The sequence below is a fragment of the Colobus angolensis genome, unplaced genomic scaffold, assembly GCF_000951035.1.
Source record: "Colobus angolensis palliatus isolate OR3802 unplaced genomic scaffold, Cang.pa_1.0 Scaffold158, whole genome shotgun sequence".
In the NCBI taxonomy this organism is placed as follows: domain Eukaryota; kingdom Metazoa; phylum Chordata; class Mammalia; order Primates; family Cercopithecidae; genus Colobus; species Colobus angolensis.
The window spans coordinates 5852585-5861437 of record NW_012114688.1 but is presented as its reverse complement, the minus strand read 5'-3'; positions in this window follow the sequence as shown (position 1 = coordinate 5861437).

Sequence of the window (8853 nt, the reverse complement as noted above, 5' to 3'; positions counted from 1 at the left end):
TTTTTGAGATGGAGTCTCACTCTGCCACCCAGGCTGGAGTGCAATTGCACAATCTTGGCTCACCACAAGCTCTGCCTCCCAGGTTCACCCCATTCTCCTGCCTCAACCTCCTGAGTAGCTGGGACTACAGGCACCTGCCACCATGCTCAGCTAATTTTTTGTATTTTTAGTAGAGACGGGTTTTCTCCATTTTAGCCAGGATGGTCTTGATCTCCTGACTTTGTGATCCGCCCACTTCGGCCTCCCAAAGTGCTGGGATTACAGGTGTGAGCCACCATGCCCGGTCCCTTTGCCTACTTTTTGATGGGGTTGTATGATTTTCTTTCTTGTAAATTTGTTTAAGTTCCTCGTAGATTCTGGATATTAGCCCTTTGTCAGATGGATAGATGGCAAACATTTTCTCCCATTCTGTAGGTTACCTGTTTACTCTGATGATAGTTTCTTTTGCTCTGCAGAAGCTCTTTAGTTTAATCAGATCTGTCCTGAATGGTATTGCCTAGGTTTTCTTCCAGGGATTTTATGATTTTAGGTCTTACATTTAAGTCTTTAATCCATCTTGAGTTTTTGTATAAGGTATAAGGAAAGGATCCAGTTTCAGCTTTCTGCATATGGCTAGACAGCTTTCCCAACACCACTTATTAAATAGGGAGTCCCTTCCCCATTGCTTGTCTTTGTCAGATTTGTCAAAGATCCGGTGGTTTTAGATGTGTGGTGTTATTTCTGAGGCCTCTGTTCTGTTCCATTGGTCTATATATCTGTTTTGGTACCAGTACCATGCTGTTTTGGTTACTGTAGCCTTGTAGTATAGTTTGAAGTCAGGTAGCATGATGCCTCCAGCTTTGTTCTTTTTGATTAGGATTGTTTTGGCTATACAGGCTCTTTTTTGTTCCATATGAAATTTAAAGTACTTTTTTTCTAATTCTGTAAAAAAGTCAATGGTAGCTTGATGGGGATAGCATTGAATCTATAAATTACTTTGGGCAGTATGGGCATTTTCATAATATTGATTCTTCCTATCCATGAGCATGGGATGTTGTTCTATTTGTTTGTGTCCTCTCCTATTTCTTTGAGCAGTGTTTTGTAGTTCTCCTTGAAGAAGTCCTTCACATCCCTTGTAAGTTGTATTCCTAGGTATTTTATTCTCTTTGTAGCAATTATGAATGGGAGTTTGCTCATGTGGCTCTCTGTTTGTCTATTATTGCTGTATGGGAATGCTTGCGATTTTGCACATTGATTTTGTATCCGGAGACTGCTGAAGTTGCTTATCAGGTTACGTACTTTTAGGGCTGAGACAATGGGGTTTTCTAAATATACAATCACGTCATCTGCAAACAGAGAAAATTTGACTTCTTCTCGTCCTATTTGAATACCTTTATTTCTTTCTCTTGCCTGATTGCCCTGGCCAGAGTTTCCAATACTATGTTGAAGAGGAATGGCAAGAGAGGGAATCCTTGTCTCGTGACCGTTTTCAAAGCGAATGCTTCCAGCTTTTGCCCATTCAGTATGATATTGGCTGCGGGTTTGTCATAAATAGCTCTTATTATTTTGAGATATGTTCCATCAATATCTAGTTTATTGAGTGTTTTTATCATGAAGAGCTGTTGAATTTTATCAAAGGCCTTTTCTGCATCTATTGAGATAATCATGTGGTTTTTGTCAATGGTTCTGTTTATGTGATGGATTATGTTTATTGATTTGCGTATGTTGAACCAGCCTTGCATCCTAGGTACGAAGCTGACTTGATCGTGGTGCATAAGCTTTTTATGTGCTGCTGGATTTGGTTTGCCAGTATTTTATTGAGGATTTTCACATTGATGTTCATCAGGGATATTGGCCTGAAATTGTCTTTTTTTGTTTTGTCTCTACCTCATTTTGGTATTAGGATGATGCTGGCCTCATAAAATGAGTTAGGGAGGAGTCCCTCTCTTTCTATTTTTTAGAATAGTTTCAGAAGGAATGGTACCAGGTCCTCTTTGTACCTCTGGTAGAATTTGACTGTGAGTCCATCTGGTCCTGGGCTTTTTTGGTCCATAGGCTATTAATTACTGCCTCAATTTCAGAACTTGCTATTGGTCTATTCAGGGATTCAACTTCTTCCTGGTTTAGTCTTGGGAGGGTGTATGTGTTCAGGAATTTATACATTTCTTCTAGATTTTCCACTTTATTTGTGTAGAGGAGTTTATAGTATTAGTTTGTATTTCTGTGGGATCAGGAGTGATCTCCCCTTTGTCATTTTTTATTGTGTCTATTTGATTCTTCTCTTTTGTCTTCTTTATTAGTCTGGCTAGCAGTCTATTTTGTTAATCTTTTCAAAAAACTGGCTCCTGGATTCATTGATTTTTTTGAAAGGTTTTATTTTTGTGTGTGTATGTGTCTCTTCCTTCAGTTCTGCTCTGATCTTAGTTATTTCTTGTTTTCTGCTGGCTTTTGAATTTGTTTGCTCTTGTTTCTCTAGTTCTTTTAATTGTGACGTTAGCATGTTGATTTTAGATCTTTCTAACTTTCTCCTGTTGGTATTTAGTGATATAAATTTCCTTCTAAGCACTGCTTTAGCTGTGTTCCAGAGATTCTGGTATGTTGTGTCTTTGTTCTCATTGGTTTCAAACAACTTATTTATTTCTCCCTTAATTTCATCATTTACCCAGTAGTCATTCAGGTTGTTCAGTTTCCATGTAGCTGTGTGGTTTTGGGTGAGTTTCTTAATCCTGAGTTTTAATTTGATTGGACTGTGGTGTGAGAGACTGTTTGTTGTTGTTGTTGTTTGTTTGTTTCATTTATTTATTTTTGAGATGCAGTTTCGCTCTTGTTGCCCAAGCTGGAGTTCAATGGTGCAATCTTGGCCCACTGCAACCTCTGCCTCCCAGGTTCAAGCTATTCTCCTGCCTCAGCCTCCTGAGTAGCTGGTATTACAGGCACGCACCACCATGCCCGGCTAATTTTTTGTATTTTTAGTAGAAACAGGGTTTCACCATGTTAGCCAGTCAAGTCTTGAACGCCTGACCTCAGGTGATCTGCCAGCCTTAGCCTCCCAAACTGCTGAGATTGCAGGTATGAGCCACTGTGCCTGGCCTAGACTGTTTGTTATGATTTTCATCATTTTGCATTTGCTGAGGAGCGTCTTACTTCCAATTATGTGGTTGATTTTAGAATAAATGCTATGTGGTACTGAGAAGAATGTATATTCTGTTATTTTATTTTATTTTATTTTATTTTATTTTATTTTATTTGAGATGGAGTCTCGTTCTGTCACCCAGGCTGGAGTGCAGTGACACGATCTCAGTTTACTACAAGCTCCGCCTCCTGGGTTCACACCATTCTCCTGCCTCAGCCTCCCACGTAACTGGGACTACAGGCACCTGCTACCATGCCTGGCTAATTTTTTCTGTATTTTTCTTAGTAAAGACGGGGTTTCACCATGTTAGCCAGGATGGTCTCGATCTCCTGACCTCATCATCTGCCCACCCCGGCCTCCCAAAGTGCTGGGATTACCGGCGTGAACCACTGTGCCTGGCCAAGAATGTATATTCTGTTGATTTAGGGTGGAGGGTTCTGTGGATGTCTATTAGATCTGCTTGGTCAGACCTGAATTGAAGTTCTGAATATCCTTGTTCTTTCTTTCTCATTGATCTGCCTAATATTGACAGTGGGGTGTTAAAGTCTCCCACTATTATTGCGTGGGAGTCTAAGTCTATTTGTAGGTTTCTTAGAACTTGCTTTATGAATCTGGGTGTTCCTGTATTGGGTGCATATATATTCAAGAGAGTTAGCTCCTCTTGTTATATTGATCCATTTACCATTATGTAATGCCCTCCTTTCTTTTTGATCTTTGTTGGTTTATACTCTGTTTTATCAGAAACTAGGATTGCAACCCCTGCTTTTTTTTACTTTCCATTTGCTTGGTAAACCTTCCTCCATCCCTTTATTTTGAGCCTATGTGTGTCTTTGTACATGAGATGGGTCTCCTGAATACAGCACAGAGATGTGTCTTGACTCTTTAGTCAACCTGCCAGTCTGTGCCTTTTAAATGGGGCAGTTAGCCCATTTACATTTATTTTTGTGTGTGAATTTGATTCTGTCATTATGATGCTAGCTGGTTATTTTGCCCATTAGTTGGTGCAGTTTATTCATAATGTCGATGGTCTTTACATTTTGGTTTGTTTTTGCAGTGGCTGGTACTATCATTTTTTTTTTTTTCCATATTTAGTGCTTCCTTCAGGTGCTCTTGTAAGGCAGGCCTGGTGGTGACAAAAATCCCTCAGCATTTGCTTGTCTGTAAAGGATTTTATTTCTCCTTCACTTATGAAGCTTAGCTTGGCTGGATATAAAATTCTGGTTTGAAAATTCTTTTCTTTAAGATTGTTGAATATTGGCTCCCCACTCTCTTCTGCCTTGTAGGGTTTCTGCAGACAAATCTGCTGTTAGTCCACTGGGCTTCCCTTTGTGGGTAACCCGACCTTTCTCTCTGGCTGCCCTTAACATTTTTTCCTTCATTTCAACCTTGGTGAATCTGACTATTATGTGTCTTGGGGTTGTTCTTCTCAAGGAGTATTCTCTGTATTTTCTGAATTTGAATCTTGGCCTGTCTTGCTAAGTTGGAGGAAGTTTTCCTGAATAATATCCTGAAGTGTGTTTCCAACTTGGTTCCATTCTCCTCATCACTTTCAGGTGTACCAATCAAATGTAGGTTTGGTCTTTCCACACAGTCCCATATTTCTTGGAGGCTTTGCTCATTCTTTTTCATTCTTTTTTTCTCTAATCTTGTCTTCACGATGTATTTCATTAAGTTGATCTTCAATCTGTGATATCCTTTCTTCTGCTTGATTGATTTGGCTATTGATACTTGTGTACACTTCATGAAGTTTTCACGCTGTTTTTTTCAGCTCTATCAGGTCATTTATGTTCTTGTCTAAACTGGTTATTCTAGTTAGCAATTCTTCTAATCTTTTGTCAAGGTTCTTAGCTTCCTTGCATTGAGTTAGAATATGCTCCTTTAGCTCAGAGGAATTTGTTATTACCCATCTTCTGAAGCCTATTTCTTTCAATTTGTCAAATTCATTTTCTGTCCAGTTTTGTTCTCTTGCTGGTGAGGAGTTATGATCCTTTAGAGGAGAAGCAGAATTCTGGTTTTTGGAATTTTCAGCCTTTTTGCACTGGTTTTTGCTCATCTTCATGGATTTATCTATCTTTGGTCTTTTCTGTGGTGACCTTCTGATGAAGTTTTTGCGTGGTCATCCTCTTTGTTGATGTTGATGTTATTGCTTTCTGTTTGTTGGTTTTCCTTCTAACAGTCAGGTCTCTCTTCTGCAGATCTGCCGGAGTTTGCTGGGGGTCCACTCCAGACCCTGTTTGTCTGGGTATCACCAGTGGAGGCTACAGAACAGCAAAGATTCCTGCCTGCTCCTTCCTCTGGAAGCTTTGTCCCACAGGGGCACCCACTAGATGCCAGCTGGAGCTCTCCTGTATGAGGTGTGTGTTGACCCCTGCTGGGAGATGTCTTCCTGTCAGGAGGCATGGGGGTCAGGGGCCCACTTGAGGAGGCAGTCTGTCCCTTAGCAGAGCTCAAGTGCTGTGCTGGAAGATCTACCGCTCTCTTCAGAGCCTGCAGGCAGGAATGTTTAAGGTTGTCGAAGCTGTGCCCACAGCCAGCCGCCCCTTCCCCCAGGTGCTCTGTCCCAGGGAGATTGGAGTTTTATTTATAACCCCCTGACTGTGGCTGCTGCCTTTCTTTCAAGGATGACCTGCCCAGAGAGGAGGAATCTAGAGAGGCAGTCTGACTACAGAGGCTTTGAGGTGCTGCGATGAGCTCCACCCAATTTGAAATTCCCTTTGGCTTTGTTTACACTGTGAGGGGAAAACCGCCTACTCAAGCCTCAGCAATAGCAGACACTCCTCCCCCCGTCAAACTTGAGGGTCCCAGGTTGACTTCAGACTGCTGTGCTGGGAGAGAGAATTTCAAGCCAGTGGATCTTAGCTTGCTGGAGTCCATGGGAGTGGGATCCACTGAGCAAGACCATTTGACTCCTTAGCTTCAGCCCCCTTTCCAGGGGAGTGAATGGTTCTGTCTCACTGGCATTCCAGGCACCACTACCGTAGGAAGAAAAACTGCAGCTAGCTCGATGTCTGCCCAAACAGCGCCAAGTTTTGTGCTTGAAACACAGGGCTCTTGTAGTATAGGCACCCGAGGGAATCTCCTGGTCTGTAGGTTGCAAAGACCGGGGAAAAGCATAGTATCTGGGCCAGAGAGCACCTTCCCTCACAGCACAGTCCCTCATGGCTTCCCTTGGCTAGGAGAAGTTCTCTGACTTTTTGCACTTCACAGGTGAGGCGACACCTCGCCCTGCTTCTGCTCACCCTCCGTGGACTGCACTCACTGTCTAACCAGTCCCAATGAGATGAACTGGGTACCTCAGTTGAATGTGCAGAAATCACCTGCCTTCTGCGCTGGTCTCATTGGGAGCTGTTGACCAGAGGTGTTCCTATTCGATCATCTTGCCCAGGAGCCCCAGGAACTTGTGCTTTCGTTTATACATACGACTCTATTTTTGGCATACCTAATTTGGTTGAGCACTGTACCACACACTAGAACTAGATTAGCGAACATCACACGCTCTGGCCCAGCCTAAATGAAGCTTACTTTCTAGTAGAAGAAATAGACTATAAATAAACAATCAGACCAACAGAAAAAAATATAAATAAACAAATTAGATAATTACAATAAATAATGTATCTGTAAGTATGAATATTGTCTGAAAGAACAATTGGATATTGGGGAGGGGGGAGCAGAGGGCTATTTTAGATAAGATAGTCAGTAGTCTTCTGTGAAGAGGTAACAGTTGAGAAAAAGTGGAAATGAACATGACATGTGTTATAGTGCTAAAGTGGGAAAGTGTCTGGCTTGTTTGAAAGACAGAAAACAAACCACTCTGTCTGATGTAAGCAAAGGAAAGGGTAGAATAAGCATGGATGAGTAGAAAGAAGTCAGATCACATAGATATTGGCTTTAGGCTGCTGTAAGTAGTTGAATTTTATTTTATGAGCAGTAGAAAGCACTGGGATGCTTATTTCCAATTAATTACTTAGTTAATAGTTTGAGACACTGAGGCTTAGTGATGGACAGTAACTTGTTGAAGGTCACTCAAGTAGTAGGCAAAAGAGCTGGGATATGAACCTTTAGTCTGAGTCCAAAGACATGAGTTATTGATCCTAATTCTTGACAGAGTGCCTGGTACACAGTACATCAGCCATCATCAGGATTATCACCACCATCATTTTTTTTTCTTTATCATTGTTTTACAGATGAAGTTGAGACCCTTATATTCTAAGGCATTTGCCTAATATGACAGCCAGTAAGGAGAGGGCTAACATTTGAACTCAGGTTCTCTGATTCCAGAGACAAGTGTTTGACTGCAGCCACCTATACAGTTTTTAGCAGATAGTAGACATTCAACAAGTATTTCCTGAGAAATGAATAAGCCAATAAGTACACAAGACTATACTTGACTCTGAAGGAAGTTAAAAACTGAGTAAGCTAGACATCCTACTCTTAAAGTGTTTAAAAATTAGGAGAAAGTAGAGATTACAAGTTAGTTAAATTCACAGATAACTGTATCACAAACCAGAATTTTTTCACGTTTTTTAGCAAGCACTTATTAGAGTCCTGATATGTCTCTGTCACTATGCCAGGTCCAAGAAAACTAAATAATGTTAAAAGTGGTAATATAGTAACTTAAAAGTAGAATACATCAAACATTGCCTCTGTTTTGATAAATTAAAATATCTTTATGGAAGAGTTTTGAAAGAGGGATGGAATTTAAATAAAAACGTGAGACAGTGAGAAGGAGCTCTTTAGATCATGATGACAGTGTAAAAGGCATAGAGGTGGAAAAGTTTCAGAATGGTTCAATGAATAGTCAGTAATCTAGCTTGATTGGAAATACAAATTACCCTGGTCTGATCACCATACATTATATGTTTCAAAGCATCACTATATATTCCATGGATATGTACAATTATTATTTGCCAATTTAAAAAAAGAAAATTCATGTGGTTAAAGAAAGGATTGGAATCTTAAAAAGGAAATATCTGGCAATATTTTGGAGAATATATTGTATAGTGGACATGCTTATTTTCCATAGAATATTACCTGATAAACTTCAACTGAACTTTGAGTGAGGAGTTAAAAAAAAATGGTTCAGGTAATAGGAGTTAAAGAATAAGACAGTTCAGGTAACTAAGTTCTACAGTTTTAAAAAGGTTTGTTTTTGAATCAAAGAAGAGTGGTAACTGATCAATATCCACTCTCGAGATACCTTCTATTATTTTATATTAACTCCATGAGAGAAAATACGATGCTGTCTTTTTCACTTCTGTGTTCATGGCTGTGAATAAGGCAACACCTAGAACAATGTCTTCCACATAGAAGTACTCAATAATAATATGTTGAATGAATAAGTGGATGAATAGTTCAATGTTTCTATCAATTTCTGCAACAAAATTCATATTTGTTTGGTAGGAATGATATTTTAAACCCCTTATGCAGGGACTATTAAGAGGGCAGTATTACCACAAGCAGTGTTCTTAAAATTTCTGGAGACATTTCCAGTTATAACAATGAATGGAAGACACTAATGATATTTAATGTGTGGGGAGACAAAAGATGCCTATAACAGTCTTGTATAACACAGAATTGGCCCACATACTGGGACTTCTGAATAGCACACCAAATATGCATGCAAGCAAAGTACCTGTTTATAATTATCTGAGTCTTGTACCTAATCTCATTTTATAAATAAATGCAAACAAGTTTTGCAGTATTTTATTACAACTTGAGGAAGCGTGGAAGTACATCCTTCC